This window comes from Macaca nemestrina, chromosome 16, assembly GCF_043159975.1.
Source record: "Macaca nemestrina isolate mMacNem1 chromosome 16, mMacNem.hap1, whole genome shotgun sequence".
NCBI classification, from domain to species: domain Eukaryota; kingdom Metazoa; phylum Chordata; class Mammalia; order Primates; family Cercopithecidae; genus Macaca; species Macaca nemestrina.
Window position 1 is genome coordinate 76,523,217 of NC_092140.1, and position 15,182 is coordinate 76,538,398.

Sequence of the window (15,182 nt, forward strand, 5' to 3'; positions counted from 1 at the left end):
TCCCTCAACAACAAACTCTGCGAAAGCAATGGATTTTTCCAAGCTGTTGGTATCCCATTTGTGAAATTCGATTTTCTTCTATGCTTCTTGAATTCATATGGTGAGTTTCAGAAGTCTCTTCTTAAGAAAAAAAATTGATTTTTCTTCAAAGGACTAAGAAGTTAACAATATCCTGTGAACACAGGGCAAACACACCAAACTTGAGAAAGAAAACCAAGTGACAAGGAAGTGGGAATGTTCACATTTATTCACACATATGGAACTTGACTCATTTTCTAAGCGAGCGACACATTGATCCCACTCTGTAATTTAGCATTTTTGAGCCTCAGTGTTCTTACCTATAAAGAAGGAAAAATAATAGTACCTACCCATGGGTTGTTGCAGAGATTAAATAACTCACTGTATATAAATACCTGGCACAGTGGCCAGGATAATAAATGATAGATAAACATTAGCTATTATTCTTATTCCAATGAGTGCTTTGGTTTGTATAAATCATAAAAAGCGATCTTTGCACACATGGGTGCAAACAGTTTCCAGTGGTTCGTTAGGTCTATGAAATTTGATATTCCTTGCTTTTCCTTGGCAAGAATCTTAACTAGAAGAAGTTATTGATCCAGGTAGCGAGATCCGCAGCTCTACATGGCTGTTTCCACTCACTGCAAATTTCCAGAAAGTAATCGTTTCAGGCTGACGTTGTCCACGCCAGATCTCAACCCTGTGGAAACATGCTTGCATTGGAAGATGAAAACAGAATCCATACCCCGCTTCGGAGTACCTAGAGTAGAATAGACTTTTTTCTATCCCCAAATAATGTCTTTTAGCAGAACGTTAAAACATCATTAAGCATTTTAAGTTGAAACTTCCCTGAGCCCTGCATACAATAAATGTGAGACCACCTGCTTTGCCAGTGATAAAAACACTTGCTTTGAAGCTCTTGTTATTTTTAAGGTGTTTTGTTTTTTTTTTAACCTCCCTTGAGACGAAGTGTTCTCAAGTTGAAAATTTACTTTTCATGTCCCAGTCTTTCAACTAAAATACTCCAGATTTTAACAGTTAACATCTCTAATTTTTTTCTCTCATGTAACTTAATATATCTTACAGCTTTGAGATGCTGGTAAAATGATTTTGAAATGTATTTTTAACAGAGATTAAATGCCAGAAGCCCTCTGCTCTCCCCCCCAGACCTATGCAGCCATGGGTCCTTATCTTCATGATGCCGATACGCAGATACAGTGTTCGGAAAAATCAGTTTTTCAACTGCCAAACCAAGCAAGACCTGCAGCTTAATCACTGATATCCATAGCTCCTAATCCAATGCCCTCCACAACGATAAGTTACTGAGTATATACATGAATGGGCTTTGGGTGGGCCACACTAGCAGATGGTTTACTGACTGTCGTTTACTTGCCTGAATACTTTTTATAGAAATGCTACAAGGTATCTTTTATTATAAACACTACATTTCTCTAACGTAAGAGTCTCTTCTCTCTTTGTCCTCGTTACCACCAGCCACCAGCAGCCAAGTTATAGAAGCAGTGGCTACACATACTCAAACCCATGACCACTCAGGGCTATGGATGTTTTCACTGCGTGGCAATCACAATCCAACCTGCCCGAAGGAAAGCGATTCAGCAGTGAGGCCTCTCTGAACCTTCTCCCCCTCTGCCATGCTGCCCAAAACCAAATAATCAATTCTGATCTAAATTAGCAGGGGGATGTTGATACAGGAGAGCAGCATTCAAGCACCTCCTCTCACTTGACTCTGAATCAGAGCAGCCACTAGTGCTATGTCAACTCTCAGGTCACGGGTGCAGAAATGATGGCCTGGAAAGCTTGCCCTCCCTCACAGCACCACTTAGACAAATCAGAGCTCTAGAGAGCCTAAAGCTCCTGAAAGACAAAGGCCAAGTCATTTGCTCCTTTGTATTCTCAGGGGCCTAGTGCAGTTGGTTGGGGGAGTGGGCAGGGTGGTTAGGGAGGGAGTGATCCATAAATATTTGTAGGACAAAGAAATAAGGAGTGAGAGAGAGGGGGGAAAGAAGGAGGGAGAAAGGAAGAAAGAAAGGAAGAAGGAAGGAAGGAAGGAAGGAAGGAAGGAAGGGAGGGAGGGAGGGAGGGAGGGAGGGAGGGAGGGAGGGAGGGAGGGAGGGAAGGAAGGAAATTGAGCCTTCCCAGACAGGCTCCAAAGCCCCCATCTTGCTAAAATATTACTTCGAGCACAGCTGTTTAGAAAACAGCCAACCTGCCCTACCTATGTGCTGTTACCTCAAAATTGTGTTAATTCCTTCTCCCTTTTGTACCCACTCGTCCATCCCTAATTTCATTTTTTAATGCCCTTTTTACAACAAAGCAGGCAAATGGTCAGCAATCATCTGATCTAAGAATATAATTTGTTGTCCAGCACTTATGATCAACTGTGTTAGTCTTCTTGAGCTGCTCTAATAAAATACAATAGACCAGGTGGCTTAAACAACAGAAATGTGTTTTCTCACAGTTCTCAAGGCTGAAAAGTCCAAGATCAAGCTGCCAGTGAATTCAGGTCCTGGTGAGGGCTCACTCCTGAGTTGCAGTCACCAACTTCTCACTATGTCCTCACGTGGCCTTTCCTCAGTGAATGCATGTGAGGCAAGCAAAAGATCTCTCTCTTCCGCTTATAAGACCACTAATCCCACCATGCAGGCCCAACTCGCATGATCTAATCTAACCATCATTACCTCCCAAAGATCCCATCTCCATTATCATCACATGGTAGAAGGGTTAGGGCCTCAATGTTTGAATTTTGGGGAGGACATAAACACTATTTGTAGGACAAGGAAATAAGGAGTGCAAGGGGGGGAAGAGGGAGGGAGGGAGGGGGGAAGGAAGGAAGGAAGGAAGGAAGGAAGGAAGGAAGGAAGGAAGGAAGGAAGGAAGGAAGGAAGGAAGGAAGGGAGGGAGGGAGGGAGGGAGGGAGGGAGGGAGGGAGGGAGGGAGGGAGGGAGGGAGGGAGGGAGGGAGGGAGATCTATAACACCCCATCTTTTAAATCCGGAGATCTCATTCATATTTGCAGCTTCTCCTGAAGAACAGGAACACTTGCCTGCCCTTCGCCTGTGTTATCACTTGGAATAAACTGGATGTGTCTAAATGGAACCTGCCTCCTTTGGGGAGCGCATGCCCCCGCCAGGTCACCATAGCCACCAAGACCACCTCACGTTTCCCATCCACCTGTTTCACTAATTTGTGCCTGGACCATTTTCAGTTTTCTGGATGACATGAGTGAGGAGGAGGAAACTCAGGTAAATGATAAAGTTTCGATGATCAGGATGGTGAGTTATCTTGTGTCTCTGTGCCCGTTGGCTTACTTTAAATGTAGTGTACATTTGGAAGTGGGAGCTAAGCAGGGAATTCCATAACACATGGAATCACATTATGGAAAATCATCAGAGGCCTTTCCTTGAGCTTTTGAGTTTGTAGGCATGGGAAATTAGAGCCGTGGGGCATGTGATGATATGGAGGAACCAAAAGACCAGATTCTTTGATTAAGCTTCAGGCTCTTAGAATCTCCTGATTGTTCATCTCATACTAATTATCTGGGAGAAATATTAGAAGGCGAGTTAATGATACTTGCTGCTGACTCTGGATTGGGAAGGAGCTGCCTGAAGTATCAGTGATTGGCTAAAGAAAAGAAATAATTATAGGCTGGCTGGATTAGAAATTTAATCTCTATAGTATTTTCCCACAAGTAAATGAGATTCAATTTGTAAAATATCAGGGAGGAAAAAATTATCACACACACTCATCTCTATGCACCTTAGAAAACTGGCTACTTTGGGACCCTCAGCTATGTGTTCCTTAGAGCTACATTCCAGAGGGTATTCCCCATACAGGGTGTAACTCTCAAACAGGAGACACTTAGAAAGGGAAGTCCTTGAACCTAACTCACCAGGACTGAACGCCCGAGCATGACCTCCACCATTCATGATTCAGTGAACACTAGGCACTTCCCTGGGCTAGCCACTTGTGCCAACACTAAGAATAGAGACAGGGAAGGGCCCACCTCTGGGCTTAGAGTATAGTTGGAAATGGGTCTTTCTTGGAAAGGAAAACAACAGAGAAGAAACAACATCCCTAACTTTGAAACTTCTGGGTGAACTTGGGATTTCCACACTGGGGAGCCTTGTCTTAGTGCGAGTTCCTCCAGCACAGCTTGCCTAGGCCTCCCACTCTTTGCCGACAGAGGACGCCTGACCAGGTCTAGGGAGGCTGTGAGGCTTGGAGAGTGGCTGGCCTAGCCCCAAGCTGTCAAAGACAGGAAGCTGCCATCTGTACCCACTGCCCCCCACCTCTCTGCTTTTTTCCTCCAGGAATTCCCAACACTCTATGCCAGAACCACTGAGGGCATTTTTAAAAATATAGATTCCCCAACCTACCTCAGCCCTGCTGAATCAGAATCCTTGGATTGGGTGGAAACTGCTTTTTGAATAATCTTCTCAGAAAGTTAGAGAACCACTGGGTAGTAGAAAGACCATAGCCATCAGAGCCAGTTAAACCAAGATTTGAAATCCAGCACTGACACTTAATTAACATAATTAACCCTAGGGACCTGGGTTAATTACTTAACTTCTTTGTGACCCAGTTTCCTGTGCAGTAAAATAGAACAATGCCCAGCGTTGTTATGAACTTAGAATAGACTATGCTAAACACTCATCACTGAGTTACTATGATAATCGCATCCCACCTCCACCAGTGCCTGTCCCCAGTGTTTTATAATCTGGTTAAATTTAAGTCAAATTTCTCCAGGATTGTTGTCCTCAGGGTATATTCCTATCTGCAGAAAGAAGAGAGTTGTTCACTAATTTTTTAAATCCAGGAAATAGATTGTAAATAGAAATGATTCAGGGGATTGAGTTGGTTTTAGCTATGAGTGTGAGCTATGGGTACCCCTCCATGAAGAGTCAAAGTCAATTATAACCTGTCTAACTGGGAGCAAGAGACACAAAACTGATAAGAACTGTGGGAAAGGAGAGCGGTCGCCATTCTTTCTCTTTACATTTCTGTGATGAGCTACCTTTTATTGCATGATAAAAATGAGAAGAGCTATGAACTAGGAACCAGAAGACCTGGGTTCAAACCCCAGCCATGTGACTTTGGACAAGTCAATCCTGTCTGAACCTCAGTCTCTTTGTCCAAAAAATGAGAGATTGGAGTGCTAAAATCCTACTCCACTGACCAATGGGTTTCATATATTTTCAAAGTACAAAATATTCACCTAATAGCCACATAAATGAGGCAGGCACCAGAACATGAAGAAAAGGAAGACCTGCCAGGCTGCAAGCTCCCACTCTGGGAGTCTGGATGTAGGATATCTCACAGGAGTCTGATGTCAGGCAGTGTTTACCTTGAATTTGCCAACCCCCAAGCACTTTAGTGCTCACAAGAGTTGGCCTCAGCCCAAAGTTCCCAGTAGAAAGAGGAGTGAGCAGAGTGTCCACATGTCACCTGTCTCTGGATGCTCCAAGGGCAGGAGGGAGCCAGAAAATACTTAACCCCAAACTGGGATAGAAATGAGATCCATCCAAGGCAGTAGACAAAAGGTAAAACTGTCCAACTGGTTTTCCAAGAAAGTTTGGAGAAGTTCATCAGAGGGTGAAACCCCTATCAACAGAGCCACATGAGAGTTGGCAGTGGTGCAGCCATGGTCTCTATCACCAGCTTCCCAGCAAAGGCACAGACACATTTTTATTTCTCTATCAAGCCAACATGATTTTGTCAAGGTCAACAGCTGGATTACTCTTGGGTTGGGGTGCTCCTGCTTGAGTGCCACCTGGGGCAGGTGTAGCAATTAATGGGATACTTGGGGAAGGAAGGAATTGAGTGTGAAAACCCTAAAGAAATGAACATTCTACTTCCTTAAGATTATGCAGGTCCTGGCATGGACTTCCTTAACTCTGCTTCCTCTCCACTTTCTAATGTAGTCACCTTTCTTCTGATCTTTCCTTCCATCTCCCCTGTCTTAGAAGACAAGATGTCATCCAACCTGACAGTTTTGCCTCATTGCCTCTGCATAGCCACACACCTCTCTCTCCTGGATTACCACAGAAAGACTAACTCTTCTTTCTGGACCTTCCTATTGGCTTATTTTCCTCTACATGTCCTTTAAATGTTGGCTTCCAAAAATCCAGCCTGAGCTCTTTGACCTCCTTTTTGCACATTTCCTCTTGGAACAATCTTTCCAAATCTATGGCCTCAGTCATCATCTTCATGCCACAGACTCTGAATTAATATCAGAGTTCCCAGATTCCATCTTAAGGTTCTGACTTAAGGTTCAGATCTCAACCATCCCTTTGGTCTCTCTTGTTAGCATAAAAGAAAATGGTCTGAGCTACAAGAAGGAAACCTACAGTAGGTTGCTTTTCAGAAGGGCTTTTCCCTAGGAGGCCAATGTGAGGACATTTTCCATTTCCCCATTCAAACCACTCCCCCATCCCCATCCCATAGCTACTGAAGCAGTACAGGGGTGGTTCAGAAACATTGGTACCTAGATTTGAATTTTACCTCCACACTTAGGCAACTTGCCCAACCTTTCCAAGTCTTAGTTTCATCATCCGTCTTGAGAGGTTGTAATAATATCTGCATTACTGAGTCATGATGAACATAAAATGAGATAACCCCTACAAAGTGCTTAGCACAGCGCTCAGCACTAGGAAAGAACTCAACAATGTTATCTATTATTATATGGCCATGATTATTATGCAAAACGGTGATTCACATTTGAACTTCTGCTATCTTAATGGGGAAAAAAGTTTTCATTTTCATTTCAATTCTTTCTAACTCCTTTAACCCTTTCCTGCCCCGTAGCTAAATCTAATCCAAACGGTAGGCACCAACTCCTAGGGCAGTTAGTGAAAGATGCTCATGGAGGGAAAAGGGCTTCAGTTCTTTTGAGTTTCTTTGCCTAATTATAAGTGTTTCCTATCAGCCAGGATGAGCTCACTCATGCCAAGTATCCTCTTACGCATAGTGAAGCTGAGAGGAAAGACACATGCCTGAATTCAAGCTGCAATGAGAAAAAGAGATGGACATCATGCAGAATCGGGGAAACAAGGTGCCAAGTACAGGAAGCATGGGTTTTGGATAAGAATTTACATTTGCCAAATTTGTTCTGCTCTCAAGTTCCATCTTCTGCTCTTAAATTAAAATGTCCTTCTTTTCACTTTCAATCAAAACGGGTGGGACTGAGCAAGTTTGAACTCCCACAAGAGACAAGTGACAGGAAAGATGAATTCTTGACCAATTGGAATAATTCTGTTACTTACACCTTTTCCCCTGGGACGTGGGGGGCGGGGGGGAAACACTAACAGTCTTCTCAGAGGTTCATTCTGCATGGCTTCCCCGATGCTGTGTGTTTGTTTGCACTCATCACGGTGAGGCATATACTTTCCTCCCTGCTGAAGTCCCAGCTTTCATTTTTCTTTAGCAAGCAACACTTAGTTCGCTGCAGCCTGCTGATTACAAGGGTGCACAGACCCAGATGAATCATAGAAGCAGGCAGATGGCACAAACACAAATCCTCTGCATTGTGTCTTACGCCCACACTAACCTTCTCATGTGGCCTCTCTTCCCAGCATCCCTTTCCTTCATTACCTCATCCATACCCAAAGGACAATTAGTGCATTCAGGCACTAGAGACAGCTAACTGTACAAGGGAGAGTACAGCAAACAACCTCCTGGTTCCTGGAATCTAGACACAACACAAAGGCAAAAGAATTGAAAACAGTCATCGTATCTGCGGCAAGTGCTGCAGGGTGCCATCCAGATCTCTCATCAGGTCCTAAGTATTCATCCCCCAGCTGCCAGGAGTGTTGACTTCTGGTGGCTTAGCTGAGTTCCTTTTTAAGTTATGTCCACGGGCTAGGGGGGGCCGCCTTTCCCAATGACACCTCCCTCCCAAAGACAGACAGTATCCAATGCAATACCTGGTCAATGTGTATGTGTTGGGTGGGTTCGGTGGGGGATAGGGGTGCAGTCAAAGCTGATCTTTCTGCTTCATTTCAGAACAACTCTGAAAGGCCATCCCAGGTCCAAAGCTCCCCGTCAGATTGGCAGGGGCTTTTATTTGGACTGCATCGACATTTGACTTCTCCTTCTGCCCTGTCCTTCTCCTATCACTCCCCAGAAGAATTTTCTGTGTACAAATCTCCATCTCAGAACCTATTTGTCATTGAACTTCACCTAAAACAGGAACTCTGACAAATGAATGCATCAAGGTTCGAGGAAACTAGTATTCCAGAAACGTCCACCAAGACTTGAAGCACTTCTTAAGATTCATGGAAAGTTATGGGGTAGTCTGTGGTGTTACAGAGCCAGCCAAATTGGCCCCACGTAATGGATGCACAAGTTAGGCTCTGGGGAATGACAGGACCTGGGACTGAAGCCAAGATGCCTTGGGCTCTGTCCCAGCGTTTCTTCTGTGTGCCCTTACGCAGGGTTTTTAGAGCAGTGCTTCTCAAATGAGCAGTGTTGGAGGACCATTTTCATTTTCAATATATCACAAACCAATTTATTGTCAAGTACACTAAAATAAATTGCAACTCCACACTCCTTAAGTGTGGCCTACACATACTAACTTCCTTCAAAAGAGCATAGTATGAAAGTAAGGACAGGGAAGAAGATAACTTTACAGTAAAGAAAACTGGCAAAGACTGCCTCTGTCAGATGACCAAGGTCAACATCAACAACAGTGATAAGTCGTGTGTATAGTATGTAGCCTTGATATGATGTGGTGGAAATGGCACTTCAGCTCTCCGGTCTTCCTCCCCCAAACCCATAAGCCCAGTTTAATCATGAGAAAGGCAAATCCCAATTGAAGGACATCCTACAAAACACCTGCCTAATAATCTTCAAATCTTTCAAAGTCATGGAAACCAAGAAAAGTCTGAGAAATTGTCATAATCAAGAAGAGACATGATGATCAGTGGTAATATGGTATCGCTGGATAGGATTCTGAAAGAGAAAAAGGACATTAGGTTAAAAACTAAGAATATCTGAATAAAGTATGAATTTCAATGAATCATAATGTATCAGTATTGGTTCACTAATTGTAACTAACATAATATATTAATTTTACTATCCTACACTATAAGATAGTGTAGACTATGTGGGAACTCTCTGTACTATCTTCTCAATGTTTCTGTAAATCTAAAACTGTTCCCAAAATAAAGTTTATTATAAAAAATAAAACAAATGACATCATACCTGGACTTTTAAAGACATATGAAATATAGGCCTAGATGACTTAAAATTTCTCTGTCAAATTACCTTAAAAGTTTTTTAAAACTTACTCTCACTTTCTATATTCCAACCACCAGGAGTAAGTGGTTCTCAGACTGGCTTCAATCTGTTGACTATCTTTGAGGAACTCTCAATTTGACTCTAGGGTTCAGTTTCCTCATCAGTAAAATGGGAGCATAGGGCTACGGGATCACAGTCCCCTCTGGATAGCCTCTGGATAGCCTCTGAAGTGCTGTGCTGAGTGATCGATCACTTTCTGCCAAAGCAGCAGGTGCTCAGAACCAGATGCCTAGAATCAAGCCCCCCTCCATGATGATGACATGAGGTCCTCACTATCCAGCATTATGAACAGCTGTCCTCTCCCTATACCTCTTGAACTCCAGTAATACAAAGTCTCTGGCCCTTTTTTGTTATTGTTGTTCCAGCACAGAATTAGAAACGAAGGAAAACATAAAAATAATGCTATGTGTTCAGGCTGTCACATATGGTCCCCAAGCCAGGGTGCTGAGTATTCTTTTTCTCTCTCTCATTTGGAACCCCAGAAACCCAAGAGAAGACTCTGGTGCTGGGAAACTGATGGAGTTGCAACCCAGCTGTGGGCCAGGAACCAGAGCGCTGTCTGCAGACCATGATTTGTCATAGTACAGACAAGACACAGTATGAAAGAAGACACATCACATATGGGAAGCTGATAAAATAATTAGAAGACAAACCTTCCAACGAGCAAGAAAGAAAAAAATGGCAGTTGAAAACCAGATGGTGGCAACCTGTCCCATTGAATAGGTTTTTGAGATGTGACTGGTAGGTTTTAAAACAACCAAAGGAGATAATTATACATCTGAGATGGCCAGAAATTATTCAGTTTCTTGTGGATCTTGGAAAGCCAAGAGGTGAAGTCCACAACTAAAGCCCCAAGAAACAGGATACACACAGAGCAAAGGCCAACAGGGAATTGGAATGAAGAACACTGGTCATCACTCAGGCTCCATGAGTGAGATGAAGGATATTTAAATATTATAACCTGGAAGGAATTTAAATATTGAAACACTTTGGGAGGCTGAGGCGGGTGGATCACGAGGTCAGGTTCAAGACCGGCCTGACCAACATGGTGAAACCCCGTCTCCACTAAAAATACAAAAATTAGCCAGGCATGGTGGTGCACGCCTGCAATCCCAGCTACTCAGGAGGCTGAGGCAAGGGAATCACTTGAACCCGGGAGGCAGAGGTTGTAGTGAGTTGAGATGGCGCCACTGCACTCCAACCTGGGCAACAGAGCAAGACTCCATCTCAAAAGAAATAAATAAATAAATATTGAAACTCTTATTCCATGTGCCATTCAAATGTTATCTCCTACTAATTACATATTATTTCCTGTCACTTAAACTTCTACTACAAAACTCTGTGGTCCATCTCCTAGCAAAAGAGTCAGTCTATGTATTTGACCCATATTTTAGAAATTCTTAGAGATGGAATGTTTCAGCAAGGGTAATACTTCATAAGAGTAACATATTGGCATAACAGGGACATACTGGCATAAGAGTAGCACATTGGCAATGCCATGTTACTTGTTTTAATAAATAATCTCAGAATCTCAGTGACTTAACACATAAAGTATGGTTCTGTACAGGTCAGCAACAGGGACTCTGCTCCTGGTGGTCTTTGAGGAAGCAGCCTTCTCCCATGCTGTGGTTCCTCCATTTGAAACACAAACCAGCAGAAATGAGTAGGGAGAGTAGAGAAAGGAGAAAGCCCACCCACTCTTACCTGCCTTGGACTAGAAATGATGCACTGCTTTTGCTCACATTGCATTGGCAAGAACTAGTCACATGACCTCACCAGACACAAGAAGGCTGGGAAATAGTTTGATTCTGTGCCCAGGAAGAAGAAATAGGTTTGATGAGTACTAAGATGATTGCCAGGAGTAATCATAAGAGGCACTCTCAGAAAGCTGCCCAAACATGTTGGTCTTCAGTAGTTTCACATGGCTCACAGAATGAAATGCTCACAAAACATGGGCACTGTCTAGACAACTTTCTTATTAGCACTTGAGTCAGTGCCCCACCTGTTAGCACTTATTCACAAGATTAAAAGTGTGGGTTCTGGAGTTTGACTGCCTTTACTCAAATCTGGCTTCTGCTTCTTGCCTCCTATGTAACCACTCTGGGATAAATTAAACCTCCTCTTTGCAACTTGGTTTTCTCCTTTTTACTTAGATATTGGTACAAAGGATAAGGATATTGTTACTTGTTTCAGAGGGCTGTGAAGTTTAAATAATTCTCATAAAACACTTCCCATAGTGCCCAGTGCATAATAATTTCTTAACATTTGTTAAATACTTGTTACATACCAGGGAGTACCATAAGTGCTTTACATTCATAAACTAACTTAATGCTCACAAGAACCCACAGAAGTCAGAACAGTTTTCTCCATTTTAGACGTGGAAAAACAGGCCCAGAAGAGTTAACCAGTTCAAAGTGATACAACCAGTGAATAGAAGAAAAAAAACAGTAACCCAGGCATCCTGGTTTCAAAGCTAAATTGATTTACCCTATCATCACCTGCCTTTCAATAAATATCCCCTATTTATTGCTATTAGCACCATTATTGAGGTGTAAATGATATAAAATAATGTACTTATACTTAAAATGTACAATCTGATAAGTCTGACATTATACATATACATATACCTGTAAAACTGTCGCCACAATCAAGATTATGAACATATTCATCATCCCAAGATGTTTTTCTAGCCCCTTTGAAATCCTTTTTCTCCACTACTGTCCACTCCCCCTATCCCTAGGCAACTATTATCTGCTTTCTGTCACTATAAATGTCTGAGTTTTCTAGATTTGTGTATAAATAGAATCATGCAGTATGTCATTTTTATCTGCTTCTATCAGTGTAATTACACTGAATTTCACTCATGTTGCACATGCTAATAGTTCATTTATTTTCATTGATAAGTATCCCATTGTATAGCTATACCACAGTTTGTTTATCCATTCATCTATTGATGGACACTGATGGACACTTGGGTTGTTTCTAGTTTTGGACTATTATAATAAAGCTTCTATGAATAATCATGTTCAAGTCCTTGTATAGACATAGACTTTGATTGCTCTTCAGTAAATACCTGTAAAATGACTGGGTTATTTGCTATCTATATGTTTAGCTTTTAAAGAAACTAGCTATTTTCTAGAATGATTGTACCATTTTACACATCCATCAGCAGTACATGAGAGTTCCAGTTGCTACCTACCCTCAACTTGCCGTGGTCAGTCTTTATTTTAACAGATGTGTAGTGCTATATCAGTGTGGTTTTAATCTGCCCCTAAGGAATAATGATATTGAACATTTTTAATGCATTTATCTGCCATCCATATGTCCTTTCTGGTAAAGTATGTGTTCAAATATTTTGCCCTATTTTACTGGTTTATTTGTTCTCTTATTACTGTGTTATGGGAATTCGTTGTATATTCTGTATGCAATTCTCTTATTAGATATGTGATTTGAAAATATTTTCTTCCAATAGGTAGCTACTCTTCATTTTCTTAAGTTTCTTGCAAAGAGTAGAGGCTCTTAATTTGAATGAAGTCCAATTTATATTTTTTTCTTTTATGGTTTATTCTTTTGGTATGGGATTTATAAAAACTTTTCCTAATACCGTATCACAAAGATGTTCTCTTCTATTTCCTTCTAGAAATTTTACATTTCTAGATCTTGAAAGTAGGCCTATGATCTCTTTTGGATTTGGATATGTTGCAAGGTTTGAATCAAAGGAGTTTTCTGCCTTTTTTTTCCTGTTTTTATGAATGGATGATCAATTGTTAAGAAGTCTATGCTTTCTCTATTGAAGTGCCTTTAAACCTTTATAAAAGTCAATTGACCAGATACATGAGATTTATGTTTCCATTTTATCTACTTATATATTGTCCATTTTGATACCATTACCACACTACCTTGATCACAATAGTTTTATGTCTCAAAATTAGGTAGTATGAGTCCCCCAACTTTGTTATTTTTCAAAATTATCTTGGCTATTCTAAGTCCTTTGTATTTCTATGTAAATTTTAGAATCATCTTATCAACTTCTACCAAAAAAAAAAAAAAGCCTTCAGGGATTTTCACTGGGAATGCTTTGAATTTATACATCAGTTTGGGGACAATTAACAATATTGATTCTTCCATTCCAAGAATTCAGCATATTGTTACATTTATTTATATCTTCTTTGGTTTTTCTTAGCAATGTTAAGTAGTTTACAACAGGGATCCCCAGTCCCTGGGCTGTGTGGACCAATACTGGTTCATGGTCTGTTAGGAGCCAAGCCGCACAGCAGGAGGTGAGTGGTGGGCGAGCAAGGGAAGCTTCATCATATTTACAGCTGCTCCCCACGGCTCACATTACCGCCTGAGCTCCGCCACCCGTCAGCGGAGCGGCATTAGTGCAGCGGCATTAGAGCCTCACAAGAGCGCAAATCCTATTGTGAACTGCACATGGGAGGAGTCTAGGTTGCATGCTCCTTATGAGAATCTAATGCCTGATGATCTTTCACTGTCTCCCATCAACCCCATATGGAACGGTCTAGTTGTAGGAAAACAAGCTCAGGGCTTCCACTGATTCTACATTATGGTGAGTTGTAAAATTATTTCATTACATATTACAATGTAATAATAATAGAAATAAAGTGCGACATGAATATAATGTGCTTGAATCATCCTGAAACCATCCTTCGACTGCCCCTGGTCTGTGGAAAAAATTGTCTTTCACAAAACCTGTCCTTGGTGCCAAAAAGATTGGCGACTGCTGGTTTACAATATACAGATATTGCGATTATTTTTAACAACTTCTTTCATATCCGTATTATTTCTCTATACAGATTATATCTAAAAGTAGCAGGTCACTAATACTTCTCTTGTGTCTTCACTGGGCCTCCATTTCCTCATCTGTGAAGACAGAATGAAAACAACTGCTGCCAAAGTTGGGCACAAAATTGCATGTGTAAGACACCTAACATTTGTGCCTATTGCACAATGCTGCTGGTCTGATTGCAGAGTTAATAAGTTTTGTTTAATAAAAGGACGAAGAGAGAAATAGAGGAGTCATAAGGATGAGGCAACAAACTGTGGGTTCAAGGCAAGAGGCATCCAATCTGATAAGACTGAGCCTAAAAAGGAAAAAAAAAAAAAAGAGAAAAATAAGAAACAACAATGACCACAGTGGCATTAATTGCTCAGAAATTAACCCCAAGACTCAGATAACCAAATGAGGTGGCATGGTAGAAGAAGTTGTAATGCACCTGGCTAGACAAAGAATACATAGTAAGAATCTGTTGTGTGCACATACATTAAGAAATTAACAGGTGATGTTCCAGTTATAGGAATGGGAGCAACCAACAGAAATTTAGCCAGGAAAGGAGCTTGAATATATAGCACTGAATACCCTCTGCATATCTGGGTAGTCTGTAACCTTGTCCATGTCCAGATAAGAATTAAATAAAGCTGACTCGTGATGCTTCTTAACCTCTATTCACCTGCTGATACAAGGGAGTCCATAACCCATTAGGAAAGGGGGCTCCACCCACTCGGAGTGGGTACTGATAACAAAACACCCAGCAAAATGCTAAGTGCATAGCAACTTACAATAAACTCTTAGTTGCCCAACTGTGAGAACATTTATAATCAGGGTTCTGAAATTTATTGATTGGCAGGCGTGTAGAGAATAGATTTATTAGTCAAGGTAATTAGCACTTGCTACCACAACAAGCAAACCAGGAATCTCAGAGGCTTAGCAGGATAAAGGTTACTCTGACAGGACATAAAGTTGTTGTTTGTTGGACAGTGCTCCTGCAGCTCACAGCTACAGCATCTGGAACACATGGCCTCCAAGGTTGCCATGCCCGAAAAAGA

At 41.6% G+C, this 15,182-nt stretch overlaps 1 protein-coding gene across 13 annotated transcripts in view; it reads right to left on the bottom strand.

The window, feature by feature from the left end:
• Positions 1 to 15,182, bottom strand: part of LOC105490730 (uncharacterized) — a 442,742-nt gene that overhangs the window by 359,115 nt on the left and 68,445 nt on the right. The window contains exon 4 of one of the 13 annotated variants that reach the window (XR_011614788.1): positions 8,030 to 8,987. The exons of the other annotated variants lie outside the window; for them this stretch is intronic. The gene's annotated coding sequence lies outside the window, so the exon portion shown is untranslated. Of the gene's footprint in view, positions 1 to 8,029; positions 8,988 to 15,182 lie in introns of those variants that run through there. 13 annotated transcript variants of the gene reach the window in all.